The sequence below is a fragment of the Chrysoperla carnea genome, chromosome 2 (assembly GCF_905475395.1).
Source record: "Chrysoperla carnea chromosome 2, inChrCarn1.1, whole genome shotgun sequence".
NCBI classification, from domain to species: Eukaryota; Metazoa; Arthropoda; class Insecta; order Neuroptera; family Chrysopidae; genus Chrysoperla; species Chrysoperla carnea.
The window spans coordinates 6,251,269-6,263,158 of record NC_058338.1 but is presented as its reverse complement, the minus strand read 5'-3'; positions in this window follow the sequence as shown (position 1 = coordinate 6,263,158).

Below are 11,890 nucleotides of genomic sequence, written 5' to 3'. Positions count from 1 at the left end.
TCACTCTCGCCTCGTGGAGTTTTCGTGAAATTCGTCATAGATTTGGTCTCAGAGGTACCTGCGATATCTCCATTGAATACTGGAGTTTTCGAATACCTCTGGAGTCTCAGGTATCTCTGAGACCTCTGTCACGATATTTGTGTTCGGCGATTCCAAAAAATAATGTTTTGAATCACTTACGATTTGTTTTATTTTAGATTTAGATATGAAACCTATCCAAAATTTCTGAATAATAAATTGAAACTGAATTATTTGCGTTTGAAAATATAATTTACCTAATTACAACATACAAATTTTGCAATAAGTCAGTTGCAAATTTCTTTTTTTTTATCTTTTTTTTTTTTTTAAATTTATGTTTATTTTTATTTAAAATAATTACAAATAATTAGAAATTTTATGTTTGTTGTATTTTTTTACAAAATTATGTATGCAAAATTTTATTACAACTAATTGCAGGTAATTACGTATGCAGTAGCTAGCATGATTAACCCGAATTAAGTAACTTTTGTATATTTTCCATCAAATATACTTGATTTTATAGCTTTTACGAAACGATTTTATGATCATTGATGAGCAAATTAATTTTTATGATGATTAGAAGATGAAGCAAAAGCATATAGTCATGGAAATTGAGCATTTGATCCTGGAATCGACTCCTCGACAGTAGGTTTTAATGAGATCGAAAATTTTTATGGTGGAGTAACATACATATGAAGAGTAATTACGATTAGCTAATTCATACTGATGATGACTACTAGATAGTCGAAATACGAATTTATAAAATACAAATGATCTACGAAATTGAGATAAAAATTGAAATTTATTTCGAAATATCCTAGAGTTCTCCTTTATTATCGTCGATAATATTTGTACAAATAATTAAGCTAATTAGGAGCTGAAAGTATGAATGATATAGAGCATTTTAAAATTATAAAGATATATTAATTCTAACTGTACCTCAATTATTATGTTTAAATAAACATATTTATTATAATTAAACATTAAATTATTTATTATTCTTAAACATGATTTAACATTTAAAATGCATATAAATAAAAAAAAATTAAATTATATAACAGAAAATACATCAAATAATACTTAAATATTGTTTATACAGGGTTTTTCAGCAAAGCTAGTCCTTGGGGCGTTTTGAAAAGTAGCCACATTTATCTAGAATGTCAATGTAGCTGAAACAATATTCTTATTAGTTACATTTAAATATACTTTTTTATTTGGTGAGAGAATACTTTATGTAATCAGATAATCCTGTAGACTCTTAACTACTGAACAAATTTTGATGAAATTTCTTCAAATAAAATTAAGATGAGATTATTTTATTTAGATGCTTACTTAAATAACAAATTCATCGATATCCAGATGTTTATGAGAACTAGCCCGAATAAGCTTTTCTGTTCCATTGAGGCACGGAGCCAAGATTTTACCCCGCGAAGTATAGAAAAGACGATCTCTCTGTGATAGTTAGGCATTAGGGTACAAATATTGATCACATGCTTCAATGAGATGAGCTACCGACTCTGGTAGGCCGGGAATTGTTTTCACATTCAGTTTTTCATTTGGCCATCCAGAATCGGTATTCATTTACAACAATTGATTCACTATCTATACTATCATATTCAATTACAGTAGAACCTCGATAAGTTAAAGTCCAAGGGAAGTACAAAATATTTTAAGTTATAGAGGTTTTAAGTTATCAAGGGTCTATGTTAGGTAAAGGTTAATATAGAGGTATGTACATGTTTCTATGTACCCTAGTTAATATAGAGGTATGTACATGTTTCTATGTAGTTGCTGAGGGCCTATACAGAGATTATTTATTTAAGTTATAGAGGTTGCGTATTTTAAGTTATAGAGGTTTTGGGCTCTGATGGGAAGGGAACATAGTATTTTTTGAAGTAACAGAGATTTTTATGTTACCGAGGTTTAAGTTATCGAGGTTCTACTGTATTTTGCATGCCATAAATGAGACTCGCTGTATGCATTTTATCAGAATAATATAAAATGAGCATTGTATTTAATAATTATAAATAGTTGGTACAATATAAGTAAGTACCTAATAATTAGCTTGTTAATAAATAATTATAAATAATTGTTAATACATGATTTTGAATATAAATTGATATTGATTTTAATAAGCGCATGGCTATTAATAATTATTTAAAATGTATTTAATATTTACATATAATATAAATATAGTTAATATTATTAAATTTTATAATTACCTTTTCTATTTAAATGTTAGTAAATGATGATTGAGAAACTCAACATCCAAGAGCCAATAGAGGATAATCCTGGGGTCGATTTGGTCCTATTACCCATAAAAATGTAAAACTAGACTATGACAAAATTTGAAAGTGAAATTAAAATTGATTAAAAAACGAAGAAGTGTACCTGATTTGATGCAGCTTTAACCCTTTTTAATCGACTTCAAACAAAAAAGGAGTAGGTTATCAATTCGATTCTTTATCTATTTGAAAGCTGGTGCTTCCCGTGCGGCCTAATTTCAGTTCTGACAACGGCATCCATGAGAAAATCATGAAAGTTTTAAATTTGCATTAAGTATGCACGACAAGAGGGCGAATAACTCAATATCACGCCAACCGATTTCGATGATTCTTTTTTTAGTAACAAATTAGTTAGTGTACTTCAGATTCACTAAAAATCACAAAATAAAAATAACTTTTAAAACAAAAAGAAAACCGACTTCAGAAGAAAAACTTTTCCAAAACAAATTAAAATGCAATCTAAAAGTAAAAAAATAACGATAATATAATGTAGTTAAAATTATTGTTATTTTTGGAGTCGTCGTGTCAGCCAAGCTAATGTAGCAAACTGTTCTGCCAGAGTTGTTTCCTTGGCTGACACCGACCCCAAAAGAGATTAATTTATTCCTGTAATACGTTTTTTTAATTAATAGGATAGTTTTATTTTGCATGGGTGCTATCAGGTTTTCAACATTTCCTGATAAAGGCATTAGGTAAGTATAAGTTGTATATATTATTTTTTTATTCAAAATAATATTTCCTAATGTTTATGTGTTTAGTGTAGGTTTGTATATTACAATGGTTAATAAATTTTTTAGAAAAACAAATAAAAATTTATTTAATAAATTTAGTTGCAAGATCAATGAACCTACAATATCTATAAACTAATAGACACTGGACCACGAGCCATCTGAAAAAAGTCAATTTATGTTAGCTATCTGCAAATTATCAAAGGAAATGAAAAATCAATTTGTTTTCGAAATGTCTCGAAAACGGCATTTCAATCTCTTTACAAGCTTAAACTAAGCGTACTGACTGAAAAAGTAGTCAATTTACAAAATAATTCGTTACAGAATAAACTCAGCAAGGAGGGGTCGAACGATCAGTAGTTTCTCAGAATTAGTAAAGAAGACCTCTTTTTAAAGTCGCTCATAAAGGTTTTTTCACGATCAAAAAGACATAAAAAAAAATATATTACTAATATTTGCAAAAAATATTCTTAAAATTGCAGAAAACTGAAAAATTATATTAAAATCAAATTTCATATCCATTCTCATTTTGTAATTTTTTATGCAATACAAATTACATATTTGATGTAATATTGTGTAGAAGTTGTCTCATATATGTATGAATATCTAGATTTTTTTACTGTCTAGAACTATTACATTTAACTTTTTTTGATAGGAATCCCACCCCTCTTCAGCGCCAAATATTCAACTGTTACATTTTTTACCCAACATTTGTAATCCCTTTTTTGACCCTTTCCCGCTGAGTTTAAAGCAGGCCTTAACCTTTATCAAGACTGGCTTCAGACGATCCAAGCTTTACAGTAGCTGAACATCAGTTAACATTTTTTTTTTTTTGAACTAGCTCTAGAACTATTTGGATATTAACTAATAATAAAAGTAAGTAAATGATGGTCAAGTCAAGTCAATCCCACCCAATTTTAACTATTTTAATTCTTGTGTAAACAATATTAAAAAAAAAAAGAATTTTTTTTATATTTTTTTATATATTTGAAAAATATTTGTCTAAATGGCGGTTATAAATTAAATTTTGTATCATTTCAGGTACGGAGTCCAGTTATTACTAGAAAGGAGTCCAGTTATTACTGCGAAAAAAAGCAAACTAAAGAAAACAGTTCACAGAAAACAGTATTAACTGTTGTTGCTTTACTTACGCCATGATTTAAATTACAATTTGATTTTTTGAGCAGCCTTACAATATTAGAATTGACGATTGACTAAATTCTTGCCAACAAGATGTTTTGCAAAACAATCGTCGTTGGCAAAGAAAAAATTTCTCTTTATTCCTTAGAAATTTGTTCTTTATTCCTTAGAGGCACTTTTTAGTGCAGTAATTACTAGAGAAATTAGTAATAATAATTTTTCGATGACAACGTCCTACTGAGACCGCGCCTGAATATTATGTGTAAGTTATTGGGTAATTTAAAAAGCATACTCTGTATAGTTTATTCACTTAAATTCTAAAGTGCCACTTTGTCAATTTATTTGGACTTGTGAATGATGGGCCAAATTTTAAAGTCAATATCATGACAAATATTTGAATACGTACTGTCAATACCAAAAACGGCAACGTTATTCTTTGTAGATATTCAGTTCTCAATACTTTTCTAGATACAAGGTATTGAAATTTTACAAAAAAAAAAAGGCATTATTGTGAATATCGCAAAAACACAGGGCCGAAACTACAATAGAGCAGCCTCAAAAACGAAAAAATATATCAAGAGATTCATAAAATATCTCGAAAATTACTCATTTAATGGTCAAATAAACACGATTTTTGTAATTTTCGGGTCAAAATTAGCTTATAAACTTAGTTTTATCGAAATCGGAAACAAAAACTTTTTTTACACTTTTTGCAATTTGTAAAAATCGAAAAAATCATAAAAAATTCAAAAAAACACAATTTTTGTAATTTTTGGTTGGGTTGGGTTGGGTTGGGTTAGGTTGGGTTAGGTTGGGTTGGGTTGGGTTAGGTTGGGTTAGGTTGGGTTGGGTTGGGTTGGGTTGAGTGTGGGTGTGGGTGTGGGTGTGGGTGTTGGTGTGGGTGTGGGTGTGGGTGTGGGTGTGGGTGTGGGTGTGGGTGTGGGTGTGGGTGTTTGTGTGGGTGTGGGTGTGGGTGTGGGTGTGGGTTGAGTTGGGTTTTTTTTAAAATTTTATTGATCTGTATATATAAAATTAAATTGCTGTACGTTGGTCTCGGTAAAACTCAAAAACGGCTGGACCGATTTTCAAAATTTTTTTTTTGGTTTGTTCGTTATAGTTCAGGGATGGTTTAGAAAAAAAACTAAACAGAGCTGATATTAGAGGCATCGTAGAGTTACTCACAGAGCATGATAACCTGAAGAAGTTCCAACATCAGATTAGAAAAGACTATCTCCCGCGTGTGACAGATGCGGAGAAAATTCATAAGAAACATCGATCCACTTTCTCTGTTACTGCCCGGCGCTCATACAGCAGCGAAGGAAATGGTTTGGTTCGGCCATAGTCGAACCAGAAGAAATTAAGAAACTCAGCGCTAGGCAAATCCTGGGTTTCAGTACATCAGTTGGTTTATAATAGCCACTGAAAAGCGTAGCGGGGATAGAGTGCAAGGGTCTATTTGGCTATGCTAGAGCATGGTCCGCTAACTTCCATACCCATACCCCATTGATGGAATTTGCCAATCACATTATTTTTCATAAACATTGGTTTGGCTGTTGATTTAGGGGCTTGCTCCAGGACTGCCGGATGGAATAATTGGATACAAAAAGGGAATAATTTTGTAATTCTCTGTATTCAGCTTGTTATGACATAAAAATAAATTTTTTTTTATATATAAATATTTTTCTGTGTCATCAATAAAAAACCGAATACCACAATTCAAGTCACAAGTCACATAATAAAAAAAAAGTTCTTCACATTACTTTATATTATTAAATATAAAAGTATTACCCAAATAAAACACCTCCCACGCGATTATTGTATTTTTTTTTTTATCTCCATTAATAAACGTAATATATTTATTGTTCACAAAGAAATGTTTTATAATCGTCCTACTTAGTTCAAGATAATATTTTTTTAATAAATTTTATTCTCCTTTTCAAAAAAAATGGATGGAATAGAAACTCTTGTACCTAATATAAATAAATTTCGATTTTTGCCCCAAATTCCTGCCCCATCATCAAGTATGAATTAACTAATCGTTATTACTTTTATTGTGTATGTTACTTGTTGCTAATTTGTGTGTTACGCTACGAGTAACATACTTTTTTTACTTTTCTGATCGTCTGCCTTACGCGTGCGTCCCCATATTAAGGGTTAATATTTGGTGGAGGTACTTAAAAGGTCCAACGAACTGTCCAGCTCCCTTCTTGGGCATCCCTATATAATGAACAAATTTTAATATAACGCATTGAAAATAAAAAGAAGTTCTATGCGTAAATGATGAGATAACTTTGATAATAAAGACAAATGAAGCTTTAAGCTCGAGGCTCCAGTATCTGATTTTTAGATTTAGCTTGCCATTTATAAGAAAAGAATGACATTGACGGAATAATATGTAAAAACAAAGAGGAAGATGTTAGCAAATGTTAGTGGGAAACTAAATTTTCACAAATTCGAGATTCGAGCCACCCACGGTTAAAACTTCATTTTGCTTTATTACCAAACGTATTTTTTTCTTCGAATGTCAGAGATCGAATCATAGAAATTTTGCTCATTTTCTATTATATTTCCTCGATTTTCTCCGAAACTATAAACGATGGAGAGCTGTAAATTTGATGTTTCAAATAAATGTCATATCAAATCTATTTACTTGATGAAAAATTTACTCCCAAACAAAAATTTAATATATTTTTTGAAAGTTATTACATTTTGTACAAAATTTTAAATCAAAAGACAATTTTTGATGGGGAAATGAATCATAACAAATATGAATAAAAGCCTTTGTGGAATCATTTGGATGGTTTGATTTTTACAAATATCTATTATTATTAATTTTTTGCAACAAATTTCTATTACTAATATTTTTTACAATATTTGTCTTGTTATGTATTCAAAAAGCCATTATTTTTTTTTTGGTATTCAAGAATAATTTATTACATTGTGTTATATTTAAATAGTTTTTATTTTAAACGGTGTAACTAGTTACACGGTAGCGAAGTGCATGAGTTTTTTTTGGAGGCATTTCCATGGTAACGATACACTACTTTAATTATAGAATTGTATGGATGCATTTATAATTGTATGGATTGCATTTATGACTTACATTGAAAATTTAATATTATTATCTTACTTTAAATAAATAATTATGATAATTTACAATTATAAAATAATATTTGTGCAATTTGATTTCTTATTTTCACAATTTTTAATGCAATAAGTTTAATTAATTAGTGTTTTTCAATAATTTTAATATGACATTTTCTATAACATTAACATGCAAAGAATTGCAAATTAGTCATAACAGCATCCTTAATGCACTCCTTAACTATTGGGATTTGGGTAAAAGTGTATAAGGCACTTTCAACTTAAAATTGTCCAAAGAATTAGCTCTTAAGCTATGTCCATCGAGTCACGAGACACCAGGTATAATTAATTAATTTATTAAGATAATAAACTAGTGAAAATTTTATCCCGCAGGTACTAGACAGTCACAGCCAGTTACAGACAATAGCTATTTTATGTACAAATTATCACTCTTGCTAACATGTACATTGACATGGCGTTTTAATATAAATGGGTATTTTTAATAGCCTGGTCCTAATAAATCATTAATAAATTTAAAAATTTGATTTATTACATTATTGTAGACAAAAATTTGAAAGGTATATAATTAATATTTATAATTTCAAGGTGGGTTTTTACAATGCGTTATTGTATACCATACATATACATTACATTGATTAGTATTGCCATAATTCTATCAAACTTTGTTTAATGGTTTTTTACCAATTAAAGGCATGTTTCAGATATTCAATGTAAATTTCAATTTTTGGAATCAAATAGGGAATCGATTCAGAACAAACATATTTGGAAACTTAAAAGAACCTTGCACATTTTGGTAATAAAATGATTTTTTTTGGTCCATTTTGTTGAATATTTATAGAATATTGCAATTTTAAGCCAGTGGGGCGAATTTCCTCAGGAGGGAGGAGTATATCGAAATTCTGACTTCGTTTCTGGCCTATTTGGCCTATAGCTATGGCCAAACTCTCTATGGGCAACAAGTTTGATGCAGATTTAGATATATGGACCTTCCTGAACATTGGCAAAAAAAATTGCCCCGATAGTTTGAGGCACATAAAAATTCTTCATTTTTGTGACAATGATTCGTCTAAATAGGCGCCAATAAAATCGTCAATCAGCGCGTCAACGAGTCATATTCATAAAATAAATATCTACGGACTGAAATAAGTGATTAAATTTTTCATCACACCTTTTCAGTAATTAATTTGACATTATTATTATACGTTTCAACGAAATAGTAAACTGCCATAATTATATTTAAGTTATATTGATAGACATAGAAAGTGTGAAATTATCTGTTTTTTTATGGTCCATTAAGGTCATACGTATATAATCTTATAATAAACGCTTAATTCTAAAATATATTATATATAATAGTTACAAATAAGTGTTAAAGGTCACTTTGATAAAAGTCTTAAGGTTATTTATATAATTGATTGATATTTGAGCATATCTGTAAAAAGTCTGTATATTATATTAAAATTAGTGATGGGCTATTAAGTATGATTTGTATAATCAGATTATATAGAAATCTGTCATCGATTTACTATGATTTATATCTTTGTTTATTTATATTTGTCTGGGCGCCACACTATTCGCGGAATTGGGCTCTATGTAAATCACCACGAAAATTAATCAAAATTTTAATTATCTTCATTATTTCGATAAAAGAATAATCTGAAATCCGGCACTGTCTACATAGAAAATTACACAATACTCAAAAAATGGCATTAAAATATAAACACAAAATATTCTAAATATTGTATTAAAAATACTAAGTAATATGTCAAAATAAAATGTATAAAAGAAATTGCAAAAAAAAATAAGCATTCTTTGCCAATATCGTAATTATGTTATTTTTAAAAAGAATAAATAAATAATACTAAAGTAAAAGTCATTTTTGAATATGGGAACTCACTTCTGAACTATACTGAAGTTGTGACTAAATTACTAAATATAAACATTGCCAAAATTAATATTTCAAATGCATCAGACCGCAACGAACTTTAAGAATTTAATATGTTTATTTATCAACAAAAACTTTAAAAAGAAATTAATTATTTAGGCGAAAATAAAACAAAAAAACATACTTAAAACAAATAGCTTTTAAATCGACATAATCGTATAAAATTTTATACAAATAAAGTCAAATCAGTTGTATTTTAATTATACTAGTAAAAGTACAATGAAATATTTTTCTTCTTTCAAATTGTGTGATATGTAATTTTATTTTCTTGTTTGGAGATCTTAAAGCTTCAAAGGATCTATGTCGCACAAATTAGATTTAATTTGCATTTCAGTCAAATTTTGGGAAATGATAGTCTAAACCATTCTAAAGAAAAGTTCCCATAGTCACAAGTCATGAAAATGACAGGATTTCATGTTATAACTAAATTAAAGTTGGAAAATGTACTCATTTGTATATTTGTATAATATATGCTTATGTGTGTATAGGCAAATACATATACAGATATGTATAACTACATGCATACGTGTGTTTTTTAATGTAAAGGTGTTGTTTTTTAATTCTTGTTTTTTGAAGAATATGTTACGAAATTCAAAGAAGAAGCAATGTTAAATGTTCAGTTGATCAATAATATAAAGTGTTAAGATCAATATTTTCAGCTTATAACTTTAGACAATTAAATTACAATAATTTTTTTATACAAATGAGTACAATTTCCAACTTTAATTTAGCGATAACTTGAAATCCTGTCATTTTCATGACTTGTAACCATGTGAACTTTTATTCAGAAAGACTTTCTACTATCATTTCCCAAAATTTGAAAAAGTTTGACCGAAATGCAGATTACATCTAGTTTGTGCGAGGTCTTTTTTTTACGTCCATTGGATTAATTTATTAATTAAATAGGATTACTTTGGCATTCTTTCTATTTAAAAAGTATTTCTTTGAGCTCGAATGAAATTGATATTTAATTTAATTGTCTGGATTAATTTTAATGAATTCCTCAAGACTTAAATTTATTTTATATTTACGGTTAAATTCTTGGCAATTAAATGAGTACGTAAGTAAATAGAAAAAACTTAAATACTTTTGGTTGCATGAGACTTATGGATGAAATATTCGAAGTATTCATTTCCTATGATAATTGAAGAAAAATAATAATCAAAATTTATTTAAGATATTTATATTAAAACTGGGAAATTGTAAAGAAAACCAAAGCGTGTTTTGAAAATAATATATTTTATTTTTTTATAAATATTTTATTTTATTGTGAGCTTCTCCCAAGAGAAAACTATCGACTTTCCATCTCTTTGACATTACCTCTAGGTTCCTGCGCAGATCTGCTTCTACAAATGGAATTAAAAAAATTTATTATCTCAATATAACTCCCGACATGTCCCGAGCTATGTTTCAAGAAATTCGCCCGGTTAGTAGCTACGATGCCACAGATAGAAACACAGATACACAGACAGATTAAACACGTTTAAATCGTGGGTTAAAATCAGAATTAAAATGTATCGTAAATTATATGTACTTTTTTCTTTCTTCTTATAGAGGTAATTAATTATAAAGTTAACCCCAGGAAGCGTTTTTTATTGTTTTTTAATGTTCTAGAAAGAATATTGCACGCAGTTACGTATAAGTTTCGACTTAACTGTGCTAATAAAACTTCATCTAATTGTGCAAAAGCACTTAATCCAAATCTTTGCCGATACAATAACAAAATTACATATGATTTATATATTGATGTTAAAAAAATTCTCAAATATATCAAATGACCAATTTGATGATGATTTTTATTATAATACTTGATTGATTTTATTACCCCATCAACGTTGACATACTTACAACGAAATTGTGTTCCAAAAAAACAAAAAAACAAAACTACAAAATTTTACATCTGAAAACATATAGGTTTATACCTCCATGTATAAATATAATTTGTAATAGCTCCGAAAAATTTCGTCGAAAGATACAGGATATGAATCATAAAGAAAACATTTTTCAGAACCCTAGTTGTTAAAAAAAGCACAACAAATTTTTTGCCTTTTTCTATAGACATGCGTGACTTCATTTGACAGATTAAGAGATGATTTTTCCTAAATGATGATTATTTGAAATTTGGATAAAGCAATCCCAATAATTTTTTGAGGAAGATTACATTTATTCACAAATACTGCTTCATTATATTTTCTATTGCCATGTATTCTGATTACGGTGACAGGCGAACCGACTACAATTTTCTGCCGAAATTAAATTCTACTCAACATACCAAGAACAATTGAAGCGCTTAAAGTGATTATAAACCTATAGTATTTTAAAAAAGTTTTGGTTTATTGCACGGTACATGCATATAAACCACATACATGCATAGTCAAGTAATGACATATTTTTGACTCCATAATTCCACGCAACTACAAAAGTATATAATATATTGTGTGCAAGTGATGCTTATAACTTTGATAATATAGATATCGCACTTCAATCATCAATACCTTATAACTATAGTCGTCTCGGTTCATCAAATGATGGATCTTCGATGAATTCATAATTAAATTAAAATTTTATTTTAATATCATCGACAACCTTATATTTTTATGGTATTATTATCAACTACAAGATTGTTTAAATATTTTAGATAGTTTTTAATCACACTCTCTAGATTTTTT